The sequence below is a fragment of the Triticum dicoccoides genome, chromosome 3B (assembly GCF_002162155.2).
Source record: "Triticum dicoccoides isolate Atlit2015 ecotype Zavitan chromosome 3B, WEW_v2.0, whole genome shotgun sequence".
In the NCBI taxonomy this organism is placed as follows: domain Eukaryota; kingdom Viridiplantae; phylum Streptophyta; class Magnoliopsida; order Poales; family Poaceae; genus Triticum; species Triticum dicoccoides.
In genome coordinates, this window is record NC_041385.1 from 298,344,818 (window position 1) to 298,352,751 (window position 7,934).

The window sequence follows — 7,934 nt, forward strand, 5'->3', positions numbered from 1 at the left end:
TTCCTTCGCCTCTTGTAAGGCCTTGTCAAGATCGGCCACTTTGCCTTTGTTATCTTACTCAAGAACTTGGCATCGGCTAGTGGCATCCTTCAGCTCAAGTGCCATAGTAGATATTCTCTCCTCGCACTGACGCTGAGCAGTCTAGTCGGCTTTTAATTCGGCGGCTACCTTTTCAGCAGCCGCATTACTCATCCTGGCTTGCTCCTTGGCCCGGGCAAGTTCCGCCCAAAGGGTTTCAACTGCGGCGGCACTATCTACTGTTATGCATATACAAATTCTTAGTATCACGCTTATTTTATAATACTAGCATGTACTGAATGCCCCAAAGACATACCATGCGCCTCGTCGAGCCGCCTGTTAATAAGCATGATGTCATCGTCCGCCACCTCAACTTTCTGCTTCATATGTGCTACCTCTATAGCTTGGGCAGTCGCCAAGGATGTAGCAACCTATGTTTCAATTAGTCAGATCATTGCCTAGGCATATATTTTTGATCCTCTGATCACATCCCTTTGGATGTCAACCAGAGTCTCAGGGGCTACTATCTATACGCAGGTGCAATTTGCACTTATAATATAATTGAAATTACACTACGTACCTCCAAGCCTCTTAGTAGGCTCGTAAAGGCTTCATTCAATCCACTTTTCACGGACCGAACTCTTTCAACCACCGTACCCGTCAAGGTACGATGTTCCTCTGAGACGGAGGCATGTTGCAATATGTCTATCAATGTAGACGGAGCCTCCGGATCTAGAACAGGTTGCATCATCCCTCGGACATTGGATAGTCCGGGACTTTTGTTGTTCCCTGTAGGGGCCGCACACCCCGGACCCTTTGCGGCCGGAGTATTACCTTTGGCCCTGGTCTTCACTGCCCCTTGCGCCACTCATTGATCGGGAAAGATCCTCCGGGATGACACCTCGGTGTCGTCTGCCTTATCAGGCAGGGAGATCTGTGGAGGCGTCTCGCTCTCCATCATCTCCGAAAGAAGATCCCCCGTAGAGGAGGACTGTTGAGGAGGGCTGCGTGCCGGACTGCAAACATGTGTTTAAAATGCTACCCTTACAGCCAGGAAAGAACAAAATATGTTTAAAACACCCTGGTTCACTTACGATTCGGCTAAGGACCTATCTTTACAGAGTGACGGCGTGTCAGCATCACCCCCTGACTGGGATACCTTCCCCCGCTTAGAAGTTTCTCTTTTCGAGTCTTCGGAGGTGGTCCTCTTCTTCCCGTGAGGAGAAGGGATGTCAGTTCGCCCTTCCCTTCCGTCTTCGAAAGTGGAAGTTCCAATCTCTCCAGACAAATTGCCTGGTGTGCCTCCAGAACGGAGGCCACCTTGGGCCTCTTCGCTCTCCTCCTTATCTTCCCCCATCGAGACTTGATATGCAGCCGGTGCAGGCATCCTTATTAACACCGGATCGGCAGAGTCTTTGGGAAGTGGAGCCGAACACCTAATTCTGAGTCAAGTACTTACCGGAGTATCCTGATGATTGCAGTTGAGGTCGAGGTCTTCTGTAGTGTTCGGCGACCGTTTTCGTGCGCCGAAGAATAAATTCCACATCCCTCTGAGCATTGTGTCGGACAAATGTTGAAGGGTCCGTGGACCTTCAGGATTGAACTCCCACATACAGAGAGTACGCCGCTGGCATGGAAGGATCCGGCGGATTAGCATTACTTGTATTACATTGGTGAGACCGGTGTCCCTTTTAATGAGGATCCAAATGCGACTTTGCAAGGTGTTCACTTCATCAGTAGATCCCCAGTCAAGCCCCTTCACTACTGGAAACAGAGTATTTGCCATCAGCCAGCTCTTTGCCATCTGCCAGCTAATGGCAAAGAACGTCTTTTCCATCTGCTTATAAAAAATAGATGGCAAAGAACTGACAGACGGCAAAGAACATGGTTGCCATCAGCCAATTCTTTGCCATCTGCTAGTGGATGGCAAATAATCTTTGCCATCTGCCAGCAAATGGCAAAGATGTTGGCAAATCCTGTGACCGTTAAGAGTGTAACGGCGTACCAGCCCCACCTCTTTACCATCTGCCAGCAGACGGCAAAGATTCTTTGCCATCTGCTGGCAGATGGCAAAGAGATGGGCTTATTTTTTTCCAGGTAAAAAAACCGTGGGGTTATTTTTGTTCTCATTACTTGAAATGTTTGTGTCTTGGATTGATGACATGGCATCCATCCATCCATCCATCCATCCCATTTATCTAAACAAAAAAAAGAGAAAGAAAGAAAAGAACCCCCACCCTCCGGGCAGCCCAACCACCCAAACCCTATCCCATCCCACTCCATCGTCGCCGCCCCCAGATGCAATCTCGCCGCTGCCACGCTCGCGCACGCTCGCCGCCGCCATCCATCCATCCTCTCGAGCTCGCGCACGCTCGCCGCCGCCATGTCCGCCACTGCAGGCGGCGTACGTGAAGCTCGCGCTGCACGCGCTCAAGCACCCGGCGGCGGCCGTCAACGGGCTCCTCGTCGGCCGCCTGGCGGACTCGGCCGCCTCCCAGGCCGTCGTCTTAGTCGCCGACGCCGTGCCGCTCTCCCACCAGCCGCACCACCTCCCGCTGCTCCCCACGCTCGAGCTCGCGCTCACCCTCGTGGAGGACCACTTCCAGGCGTAGGGCCTCGCCGTCGTCGGATACTACCACGCCAACGCGCGCCGCGACGACGCCGACCTCCCCGCCGTCACCAAGCGCGTCGGGGACCACATCTTCCGCTACTTCCCCCGCGCCGCCGTGCTGCTGGTCGGTGCTGTGCTTTCCTCTGTTTCCCCTATCTTGAGCGGTTATGGGGGTGCGGAGATCTCGCTTGGGTGCTGATTGGGGTTCTCCTTTCTGATTTTGTGTTGATTTGATCAGCTGGACAACGTGAAGCTCGAGGAGGTGGTGAAGGGGAGCAGCCGCGATGCAGTTGTTCAGGTACTCGCCCATGATCTATGGAAATCAGTATCCCTTCATTGCTTTCAAATTGATAGCGATTAGTATGTTTCCTTAGATACTGTATCTTCTATTAAGTTTTTACTGGTAACTACAAAAATTAGACCATGTATTGACTTTCTTCCTAGTGATGGAATAGATCTTGCAGCAATATTATTGACTTGTGAGACTCCCACTAGATAATTCACTTCTTGCTAGGCATAGTATGCTGTCTTGCAAGTTAATTGCTTAATTTGTTCGAATGCTCAGTTATTTTTGGTTAAGTTTGAACTAATTCTTAAGAAATCCTCTCATGCACCCCAGCCCTCTAATCAATATGTTCAAATGATGAATGGTCGAACATGAGCATTATTTTCTCTCTCTAGGCCTTTTTTCTGTCATTTTTCATGCATTGAACTAATTGTGCAGTGGCTTTGGAAAGAGAAGGTTTGCTTTATAGCTGCTTAAGTGTATACTTTCTGAATCATTGTAGAATTATAACTTTCAACTAATATGCACTGCCTCCACATGGCTACCATGTTTCATCTCACAAATCAGTAAGAGTTACCTAAGAATTAACTGAACACTAGCATATTCGTTGAACTTAGCGTCTTAACCACTATGAGCAATGCATATATTTTAATTTATCACAACTTAATTCGAAAAGTTGCTGAACCAACATGCAGACTATCATATGCCCATCTAAATGCCATGAAATGCAAGCAGCCATCTTCTGCATGAAATAATTATTTATGCTTGGGTTTATGAATCACTGGTGCAATTTGTTCACCTTAAGTGCAAAAGCAGGAGTAGCAGCAATATGTTTGGGCATATGTGTTCTATGCCTACTAACAGAGATAGCAGTGTTACACTGTTACATCATTACCTTATGACTTAAGAATCAGTTATGGAGTTGTCATATAATTTGTTGAGTTGTCATATAAACGGTCGTCTCTTTCGAGCGCAAAGACGGGTCTGCGGTGGATGCTGGGTTGTAGCTCAGGTCGATGGTGCGGCCATGGACACAACCTCCTCAACCTCGACAACCAATGCGTCGGCAGGGTAGCAACTAATTCCTGAACCTTTGCTTCTCCTCTTTTAATTCAAAGTTCTTAGTTTAGTTCCAGATTTCTATGCATGCCACCTTGATATGTTTGATGTTCATCGATCGTCCAGATTTACTAGCACACTAGATAGAATTTGGGACTGATGCCATTCAATAGATTTTCTAGACATTTTATTGTTTATCATGCTAAAAAAGAAAATGCACAATGAGCTTGTTTGACTTTTTTGATGCTTAGAGTATACTTGATCAGGGGGCAGTGTTATTTCCTGTGATCTTTCATGTCATTTGCTAGTGTGATGCTTCAAGATGACAAATTTAAAAACCTAAACTATTGTAAATAAGCGTTCTGCATCTTGAGCATTTAAATGTGAGCACTTAACCATTATACAGCTTTTGCATATTTTGTTTTGTATTTCTTTTATAAACTAGCGGGGTGACCCGCGCATTTGCGCGGCTAGATTTTACAAAAGATGTATCTCTCCTAATATAGAGATTGTCTTGAATACTCTACCTGGACCATTGTTTCTTATATGAACATGTTTTTTTCCTGGAAAACAATACTTTGAAAACAAACCATTAATGGAATATTCCTTGATGTAATCAAGCTAAAGCTTTAAAATGTTGATAGTCATTCTTAAAAATGTTTAAGTGTACAAATTTCTCTATAGCTTTTAGGATTCATTGTCTATAGCTAATTAGAAACCAAAGGAGTAACATGTTGAGGTTATGCTTTAAGAAATCCTTTCACATAATTTAAAAGTTCAAATCTAAACATTGTTAGAAGCTCTCTTCTACACTGTTCTCATCAAAGCATTTCTTTTTAAATCATGCATATAGTTTTCATCTAGTAATTAAGTGAAACTAATATGACTTATCACGTATTTGATATTATTTCTTACTTTGAATATTTACTCCTGTATTATGTAACCATTCCATGATTGCTTCAGATAGTTCTTAACATGAGAAAGGCATAAAATTTGAGTTGCCAAAACTCAACTCTCTTCCACAGTCCCATCCAACTCAATCTTGTCGATACATATATTACATTTTTCTATGTTTTGTTGACAAAGCAACCAACGTATCTTGATACATCTGCTGCATGTTACATTCACATGGGTTATCCGTTTTCATATTGTGCATGGTACAGAAAATAAATGAAATTCTAATTTTATTTGAAACTGGATCCGTGTTTCAGCACTGTTTTAGTTCCAAAGTTGCTTAGATTTGTTTATGTTCAAAAAGAATGTACATTACATTATATTATGTCTTAAAAATAAGCAGGGTGTATCTTTATTCTGTTAAAATAGTTTAGTTAGGATCCTGGACATGAAAGATGTACCTCACCTTCCTCCTAGAACTAATGTATATACATGTGAAAATAGCTGGGTCTTACATTGCGCTTCCACCTTTAATTATTTCTATCAAGTTACGTTTACCGCAAAATTCAGGCCCCATTTGGAGTTCTATAAAGTGTGATATTCTCGCAAAATTAAAAAAAGGAGTAAAGCTTGATATTCCTAAAAAATATTATAATTTAAATCAAATGCCCACCGTAAAAAAATTAAATCAAATGCATTACTTCTTGTTAGGGATTTCATATGCAGATCGGACTGCTTTCCTCTTTCTTTTCATACTTTTCTTTAGCTATGGACATGGACGTGACATTGGTTTAGGTGGCAGGTTTGCCTCTGTGTAGCGCTGGCTTTGTTTTTTTTCTCCTATTAGAATTCAAATCAGAATTGGGCATGTGTTGTTTTGCGTGCAAGTGTCCTTTTTCATATACGTTGACTGTGGTTGCCCTTTTCCATGCATATTTCCGCATCATAATAATCTTCTTCTTCTAACTTTCTTCTTTCCCATTTTACAGATTTGCTTAAGATCACGGAAGCTTGGGTTGATGGAGTGCTTGTATTTAGTTTTTGTTTTTATCTTGTGAATCTTGCTACCTATGGATGAAACTATGTAATATTGATGAAACTACGTGTATGTACGGATGAAACTTGCTACTATTGTTAACATGTGTTGGATATATATATGTGTTCATGACTATTGATAATATGTGTTGAATATGCTATATTGGTCATATAAATATATTTGTGTTTGATTTTCTGTGAAAATGAACTGATATAAGAAATAACAAAATTAAATGGGGCAATATAGTCACTTTGCCATCTGCTGGCAGATGGCAAAGAGCTTTGCCATCAGCTGGCAGATGGCAAAGAGGCCACGTGTCATCTACATGTAAAATTTGGGCTGGCCTATTTGGGCTCTTTGCCATCTGCTGGCAGACGGCAAAGCATGTAGCCTTTGCCCTCTGCTGGCAGACGGCAAAGTATGCCGTTAGCCTTCTAACGGGGCTAACCCCGTTAATAGGCTTTGCCATCTGCCAGCTGATGGCAAAGCCACAGGCTCTTTGCCATCAGCCAGCAGATGGCAAAGAAGCCTTTACCGGCAGGGTTTCAGACGAACTGTTTGCCATCTGCTGGCTGATGGCAAAGCCTTTGCCATCCGCTGAACATGCCTTTGCCATCTGCCATGGCAGATGGCAAAGTGCCAGATTCCAGTAGTGCTTGTTGATCCACGATGCAAGCTGTAAGGGAGGGCCAGATCGAAACATGGGTGTAGCTGCCCACTTTTTACCATGGGGTTCGGTAATGTAAAACCACTCCCGTTGCCATAAGTTAGAAGATTCTGCAAAAGAGCCCTTTGGCCCAGGGGAAGTGATAAGTTTGCTTATTGAAGCGCCTCCGCACTCCGCTTGTTTCCCGTTGATTACCTTCGGGTTCACGATAAATGTTTTAAGCCATAAGCCGAAGTGTGGGGAAATCCGGAGGAAGGCCTCGCACGTGATGATGAACGCCTAGATATGAAGGAAGGAGTCTAGAGCTAGATCGTGGAAATCTAGCCCGTAATAAAACATAAGCCCTCGAACAAAGGGATGGAGAGCAAACCCAAGCCCTCGGAGGAAGTGAGAGATGAACACTGTCAGTTCAATATCTGGCGTATCTCATAGTAGGGGTCCTAAGCTAGGCGTCTTGGAGCGATGGTAACACGCACACGGGATTTTACCCAGGTTTGGGCCCTCTCAATGGAGCTAAAACCCTACGTCCTGCTTTTGATTGTATTCATATGGGTGTAGTACAGAGTACATGTGTCTACCACGAGATTGTAGTAATGAATATGAGATTGTCTATTGACTAGCCTGGCCTCGGTTTATATAAGATACTGGAGGCCTAGGGTTTAGGAGAGTCCTTGTCTTGGGTGCCAAGTCTTGTGGAGTCTTCCTTGTATGCGGCAGGGGTTGTCCGAAATGGCCAATGAGTATATGGCCATGGGGGTCCTTGGCCCAATCCAACTGATTGGGAGACGACGTGGTGAGTACCCCCTAGTCCAGGACACCGTCAGTAGCCCCCTGAACCGGTCTTCAAGTTGGGGACACTCCTCGATTCTTCCGAACTGTTCTTCCTCTTCGGTCGTCGGTCTTGAAAAATGGTTCAACAAATATTCTCATCTTCGATCTTGAAGATCGCCGAAGTGCATCCAAAGAGTTTACACATCGGGTATCCGAGGAGCCCCTTTAAGTTTTCGGCCTTTATCAATGCCTTGTTATTTTTATGCCACACCTCGGGTTTGGAGTTGTTCCCGGGCGGCAGTGTCCTCTTGCGCCCGAGCTCCAACACCGAACTGCATTTGAGGTATCTTTTGTAGCCGAGCACCAACGCCAGACCGCTTCCGAGCTCCAACGCCGGAATGTATCCTAGCTCCACCGCTGGAATGTATCCGAGCTCCACCGCCTCACTGTATCTGAGGAGTATTGTTACAGCCGAGCTCCAACGCTGAACTGCATCCGAGCTCCAACGCCGGACTATGTCCAAGATCCAATGCCGGACTATATCCAAGGTGTCATAGATCACCTTGGTTCAAAAAAGTTGAAGGAGTTTAGC

At 44.8% G+C, this 7,934-nt stretch overlaps 1 pseudogene; it reads left to right on the forward strand.

Annotated features, from left to right (window-relative positions):
• Window positions 1-1,972: 1,972 nt before the first annotated feature.
• On the forward strand, window positions 1,973-5,926 carry LOC119279529 (annotated as a pseudogene).
• Window positions 5,927-7,934: the final 2,008 nt, after the last annotated feature.